A 7,500-nucleotide genomic window follows, 5' to 3' on the forward strand; every position below is an offset into this window, starting at 1 on the left:
GCCCATAGCGGTCTCTCGACCGGGCAGGGGCCGTCCCCAGGCGCGTCCGAAGTTCCAATCGATCAGGCTAAACACCCCTCGCGTCGACGGCCCGGGAGGAGGGGGTGCGCTCCTCTCGGGCCCCGGGGGTGGGCAACCCGGAGGCGCCCGTCACACGGAGATCCGTTACCTTGTCCGAGCGGGGCGTTTGTCCCCTCCTCGACAAAACCCCGAAGGCCCGTTTTAGGACCGTCTTGGCACCGACGGAAGCTCCGCCGCGCCCACCGATACCGTCTCGCCCCGGGCACGAAGCGCCCTCCCGGGTGACCGGCCCGGGAGGCGGGCCGTCCTGGTAAACTCTTTCGACTTCACGTTTAGGGACTCTGTCCCTTTTTTCCGGAGGGGGGCCTTTTCCTCCAGAGCGCCCTGGTTACCGCCTGCCTGCCGACCCCAGACGACGCATCCTCCCCAGGATGTCGGAAACCGATACCGAGCAACGCTTTTTTTTTTGGTCCGTCACCTTGTCCGAGCGGGGCTCTCGTCCCCTTCCTCGACAAAACCCCGAAGGCCCGTTTTAGGACCGTCTCGGCACCGACGGGTGCTCCGTTCACGCCCACCGATACCGTCTCGCCCCGGGTCCGAGGCACCCACCCAGGTCACCGGCCATGGAGACGGGCCGGCCCTGGGGAACTCTTTCGACTTCACGTTTACGGACTCTGTCCTTTTTTTCCGGAGGGGGGCCTTTTCCTCCAGAGCGCCCTGGTGACCGCCTGCCTGCCTGCCTGCCGACCCCAGATGACGCATCCCCGCCTGGATGTCAGAAACCGATACCGAGCACCATTTTTTAGCCCGTCGCCTTGTCCGATTGGGGCGCTTGTCCCCTTCCTCGACAAAACCCCGAAGGCCCGTCTCAGGACCACCTCGGCACCGACGGGGGCTCCGCCAGGCAGACGCATTCGCTCGTGCCCGAAAACGAGGCGCTCTCCCCGGTCGCCAGCCGGGGGAGGTTCGTTCACATTGGGAATCTCGTTCGCACGCAACAGCACGGACACTCGCCGTTTACCCAGACCGACCGTTCGACAAGCATATGCCTGGGGTGCACTTTTTCCATAAAACCAGCCCGTCTTTTCCTGGAGGTCTCGTACTTCCAGAGCTCCGACGGGGGCGCAGTCTGGATTTTATATGCCCACCCAGAGCGAGTCTGAGTGGGACTCACGACGGTCTGATCAATGGTAGGGGGTGCTCTGTGTTTTGCACCACCACACTTGCCCTCTTCCATACAGCCCCGAAGGCCCGTTTTAGGACCGTCTTCCCTCCAGGTCGAGCTCCAGGGGGTGTCGGGCGAATCTGACTCTGGCCCAGGACGGGGCCACCCTCCCTGGGCTGGCCAGGGAGGTCTGAGACCATGGAGCTTTGGAACCACACCACGTCATTGGACTTAGTCGATTTTACTCAAATTTTTTGGCACCAGAGCCGGACCCCGCCACGCGCGCCGGGCTCGTGCCCAGGAAAGACGCACCCTGCCTGGGGTGCACTTTACATAAAACCGGCCTGTCTTTTCCTGGAGGTCTCGTACTTCCAGAGCTCCGACGGGGGGGGCGTAGTCTGGATTTTATATGCCCACCCAGAGCGAGTCTGAGTGGGACTCACGACGGTCTGATCAATGGTAGGGGGTGCTCTGTGTTTTGCACCACCACACTTGCCCTCTTCCATACAGCCCCGAAGGCCCGTTTTAGGACCGTCTTCCCTCCAGGTCGAGCTCCAGGGGGTGTCGGGCGAATCTGACTCTGGCCCAGGACGGGCCACCCTCCCTGGGCTGGCCAGGGAGGTCTGAGACCATGGAGCTTTGAACCCACGTCACGCCATTGGACTTAGTCGATTTTTCTCAATTTTTTTGGCACCAGAGCCGGACCCCGCCACGTGCGCCGGGCTCGTGCCCAGGAAAGATGCACCCTGCCTGGGGTGCACTTTTCAGAAAACCAGCCTGTCTTTTCCTGGAGGTCTCGTACTTCCAGAGCTCCGACGGGGCGTAGTCTGGATTTTATATGCCCACCCAGAGTGAGTCTGAGTGGGACTCACGACGGTCTGATCGCTGGTAGGGGTCCTCTGTGTTTGCCACCACCACGCTTCCCCCTCTCTCATACATCCCCGAAGGCCCGTTTTAGGACCGTCTTCGCTCCAGGCGGAGCTCCAGGGGTGGCGGGCAAATCTGAATCTGGCCCAGGACGGGCCACCCTCCCTGGGCTGGCCAGGGAGGTCTGAGGGCATGGAGCTTTGGAACCACACCACGTTATTGGACTCTGTCTATTTTTTCCCCCAAACTTTGGCACCAGAGCCGGACCACCACACCATGTGCGCTGGGCTCGTGCCCAGGAAAAGATGCACCCTGCCTGGGGTGCACTTTTCAGAAAACCAGCCTGTCTTTTCCTGGAGGTCTCGTAACTTCCAGAGCTCCAGCGCGGCGTAATCTGGATTTTTACATGCCCACCCAGAGTGACTCTGAGTGGGACTCACGACGGTCTGATCGCTGGTAGGGGGTCCTCTGTGTTTGCCACCACCACGCTTCCCCTCTCTCATACATCCCCGAAGGCCCGTTTTAGGACCGTCTTCGCTCCAGGCGGAGCTCCAGGGGTGGCGGGCGAATCTGAATCTGGCCCAGGACGGGCCACCCTCCCTGGGCTGGCCAGGGAGGTCTGAGGGCATGGAGGTTTGGAGCCACCGCACATTTTTTGTACTCTGTCGTTTTTCGAGATCTGGGCTTCAGAGTCGAGCCCAGGCTCCGTTTCAAGGTGGGCATTGGGCTTCGTTCTTGCCCAGGAGACCCGCACCCTGCCTGGGATGCACTTTTCAGAGAAACCGGGCCGCCTTTTCCTGGAGGTTCTCGTGTTTTTCAGAGCTCCACCACAGCAGAGATTGAATCCTCTTCCCCAGCCAGAGTGCACCCTCTCTGGCTTGGGTGAGTGCCTTGAGTGCCCTGGAGGTCCGAACCAACAGCACGTTTATGGACTTTGTCTATTTTTCCAAATTCGACTCCAGAGTCAAGCCGGCCAAGGGGCTCTCTGAAGGCCCCTCTCTCCCTCCCTCATCCTCTACAAGAGCCCCATGGTCCGTTTTAGGACCGTCTTCGCTCCAGGCGGAGCTCCAGGGGTGGCGGGGGAAATCTGAGTCTGGCCCAGGACGGGCCACCCTCCCTGGGCTGGCCAGGGAGGTCTGAGGGCATGGAGGTTTGGAGCCACCGCACCTTTTTGGACTCTGTCGTTTTTCGAGATCTGGACTTCAGAGTCGAGCCCAGGCTCCGTTTCAAGGTGGGCATCGGGCTTTATTCGTGCCCAGGAGACCCCGCACCCTGCCTGGGATGCACTTTTCAGAGAAATCGGGCCGTCTTTTCCTGGAGGTTTCGCGTTTTTTTTTTTTTTCAGAGCTCCACCACAGCAGAGATTGAATCTGCTTCCCCAGCCAGAGTGCACCCTCTCTGGCTTGGGTGAGTGCCTTGAGTGGCCAGGGCCAACATCACCCACGGGCATCGGGCTTTATTCGTGCCCATGAGACCCGCACCCTGCCTGGGATGCACTTTTCAGAGAAACCGGGCCGTCTTTTCCTGGAGGTTTCGCGTTTTTTCAGAGCTCCACCACAGCAGAGATTGAATCTGTTTCCCCAGCCAGAGTGCACCCTCTCTGGCTTGGGTGAGTGCCTTGAGTGGCCAGGGCCAACATCACCCACGGGCATCGGGCTTTATTCGTGCCCATGAGACCCGCACCCTGCCTGGGATGCACTTTTCAGAGAAACCGGGCCGTCTTTTCCTGGAGGTTTCGCGTTTTTCCAGAGCTCCACCACAGCAGAGATTGAATCTGCTTCCCCAGCCAGAGTGCACCCTCTCTGGCTTGGGTGAGTGCCTTGAGTGGCCAGGGCCAACATCACCCACGGGGCATCGGGCTTTATTCGTGCCCATGAGACCCGCACCCTGCCTGGGATGCACTTTTCAGAGAAATCGGGCCGTCTTTTCCTGGAGGTTTCGCGTTTTTTCCAGATCCAGAGCTCCACCACAGCAGAGATTGAATCTGCTTCCCCAGCCAGAGTGCACCCTCTCTGGCTTGGGTGAGTGCCTTGAGTGGCCAGGGCCAACATCACCCACGGGCATCGGGCTTTATTCGTGCCCATGAGACCCGCACCCTGCCTGGGATGCACTTTTCAGAGAAACCGGGCCGTCTTTTCCTGGAGGTTTGGCGTTTTTCCAGAGCTCCACCACAGCAGAGATTGAATCTGCTTCCCCAGCCAGAGTGCACCCTCTCTGGCTTGGGTGAGTGCCTTGAGTGGCCAGGGCCAACATCACCCACGGGGCATCGGGCTTTATTCGTGCCCAGGAGACCCGCACCCTGCCTGGGATGCAGATCGGTTTGTGTGAGTCCTGGTTGTGTGAGCGTTACCCTTCTACATCACCCCCAAGGCCCGTTTTAGGACCGTCTCGGCTCCGGGCGGACAGCCGGGGGGCGGGGGGCGAATCTGCCTCCGGCCCGGGTCGGAGCTCCCTCCCCGGGGCCGTGCGTGGAGACCCGTCGCGCCCGGAGCTCCCGTGCAACCCCACGTTTTGGACTTGGGTTTTGGAGCGAGCGAGCGGGGTCGAACCCCGGGGGCCGAGCCGCCACGGAGTCCCCGAGCCCCGGGGACGAAGCCCCGGGAGCGAGGTCCCTCCGTGGAGGCGCGAGCCCCCAGGGCCCGGCCGCCCGCCCGGGGAGGAGAGCGCACGCTCCCCTACCCCTCAGAACCCACGTGGCTGGTTGCAGCAGACCCTGTGCACCGGAGGTTCCTCCAGGAGCGCGGGGCTGGGTGCTCTAAGCCCAAGTCATACAGGCAACCATGCCTCCCCGGGACTCCCCCTGCGAGCGGCGGCTGTTTGAAGGACGGTAACCCCACCGCACGGGGCTTCAAACGACCGTAGCTCTCCGAAGGCGGCTCCGATCGACGCCAAATTTTTGTCGGCTGGAGAACGGGACGAGACCTTTCGAATGAGACCGCCCCCAGCCCCGTGGGCCCCCGGGGGCCCGAGATACGGGCCCCCAAAGCGCCCCGGAAGCGGAAAAACGCAAATATCTCGCCGAAAACTCGACGTGCCCGGCCGAGGCCGGGCTCATTCGAACCGTCTCGCCGAGCTGAACGCGTCCATATGCGTTTCGTCGTTTTTGGTCGAGTATTCGCGGAGATATCGGCCGAAAACCCTCGGCCGCGCTCTGAAATGGCGCCCGCCGATGACGTCACGATCCCGGGAGAAAATCGCCCGTATCTCCGCGACGCGAAGGCCCAGAGAGCTCAAATTTGGGTGGCGAGGTCCCACGGGGGCCCTCGCTCGAACCAGGGCGGCGGCGGGCCCCGGGGACGCCCCCTACCGGATCGCCGTTCGCCGGGACCCCCGACTTTGAACGGCTATAACTCGGGGACCCGGGCGAGTTGGACCTCGTGGGTGGGCTCTTTCGAAAGGCCCCGTCCGGCACTACGGTCGATTCGAGTTTGGGGAAGATTGGCCCGGGGGTTCGCGAGATATAAGCCAAAAACGCCGCGCCTTTGACCGGGCCTAACTCCCTGACCCCGAGGCCCCCGGGGACGCGGGTGGCCTCTTTGGATAGGGCCCCCCGAGGCCTACGGAAGACCCGAGTTTGAAATTTTTTCGCCCGGCCGTTTTCGAGATATCGGCGAAAAACGGAATCTTCCCGTCCGGTGGGTGGGTGGGTGTGGGTGTGGGTGTCTCCGGGGGGCGGGGGGACTTCCAGGACCCCGGGGGGGCCACCTGGCCGTGCCCGAGGACGGTGCACCTCCCTGGGTGTGCCGTCAGAGCCTCCGGGGCCCCGGAAGTCCCCGCCCACTGCACGTTTTCGGACTTTGAGGGATTTTCGGGCCCCGAATTCGAACGCCCGTAGCTCGGGGACCCGGCGGCCCAGAGACACCGGACTCGGGTCAAGTGTGGCGTCCCGGCGGGCCCCTCGCAAAGAGCCCGCCCCCGAGCTCCGGGGCCCCCGGGTCCCGGAGAAAAGGGGCCCGACGTGTCGGGGGGGCGCCCGGGAAGGAAAGGTCCCAGGGGCCCGGGGCAGGCGGGGTCCGAGAGGGCCCGTGGGGAGCCCCCGACACCCGAAAGGGCGAGCCGCTGGGACCTACCTCCCCTCTCCGAGATACGGGCCGTTTTCTCCGAAAGTTCGCCGCGCGTGGGCGCCATCTCGGGACCGCGAGGAGGTCCCAGCGAGCTCGCCGGCCGGTGCGCCCGCTTCTCGGGGACCTTGCTCCTCCCGCCGTCCCCGGCCCCCACCACGGGGACCTTACGGTGTCCCGAGATACGGCCACTTCCTGTCCAGCTTTGACCGGGTGTAACTCGAAAAGTAAGCCGAGTTGGGGCTCCACACTTGGGGCTATTGGGGGCCTCTGGGAGGGCCCCACACGCCGGGTGTATGGGGCCCCAACTCGGCTTGGTTCCGGAGATATGGCCCTTTAAAGTTTCAACTTTGACCGGCTGTAACTCGAAAAGTGAGCCGAGTTAGGGGCTCCACACTCGGGGGTATTGGGGGCCTCTAGGAGGGCCCCCCACGCCGGGTGTATGGGGCCCCAACTCGGGCTTGGTTCCGGAGATATGGCCCTTTAAAGTTTCAACTTTGACCGGCTGTAACTCGAAAAGTGAGCCGAGTTGGGGCTCCACACTCGGGGGTATTGGGGGCCTCTAGGAGGGCCCCCCACGCCGGGTGTATGGGGCCCCAACTCGGCTTGGTTCCGGAGATATGGCCCTTTAAAGTTTCAACTTTGACCGGCTGTAACTCGAAAAGTAAGCCGAGTTGGGGCTCCACACTTGGGGGTATTGGGGGCCTCTAGGAGGGCCCCCCACGCCGGGTGTATGGGGCCCCAACTCGGCTTGGTTCCGGAGATATGGCCCTTTAAAGTTTCAACTTTGACCGGCTGTAACTCGAAAAGTAAGCCGAGTTGGGGCTCCACACTCGGGGGTATTGGGGGCCTCTAGGAGGGCCCCCCACGCCGGGTGTATGGGGCCCCAACTCGGCTTGGTTCCGGAGATATGGCCCTTTAAAGTTTCAACTTTGACCGGCTGTAACTCGAAAAGTAAGCCGAGTTGGGGCTCCACACTCGGGGGTATTGGGGGCCTCTAGGAGGGCCCCCCACGCCGGGTGTATGGGGCCCCAACTCGGCTTGGTTCCGGAGATATGCCCGTTTGAAGTTGCAACTTCTACCCAGTCTAATAATCCCAAAATAATAATTAAATAAAAAAAAAAAATAATAATAAAAATAAAAATAAGCCGAGTTGGGGCTCCACACTCTGGGCCTGGGGGGCACCACTAGGAGATCCCCCTGTGCCCAGAGCGTGGAGCCCCGAATCGGCTTTCCAGCCACTCACACCGGTTATTGACTACCTTAAGAGAGTCATTGTTAGTCGCGCAGTTTACCCGACTCTGGGAACCGGGGCTTTGGGCTTGGGGGAGACCCACCGCTCGCCCCCTAACACGTGGGGGGACCAGGGGGCACCCGCCTGGACCC

The sequence above is a fragment of the Pimephales promelas genome, chromosome 2 (genome assembly GCF_988280905.1).
Source record: "Pimephales promelas chromosome 2, fPimPro1.hap1.1, whole genome shotgun sequence".
Taxonomy (NCBI): Eukaryota; Metazoa; Chordata; class Actinopteri; order Cypriniformes; family Leuciscidae; genus Pimephales; species Pimephales promelas.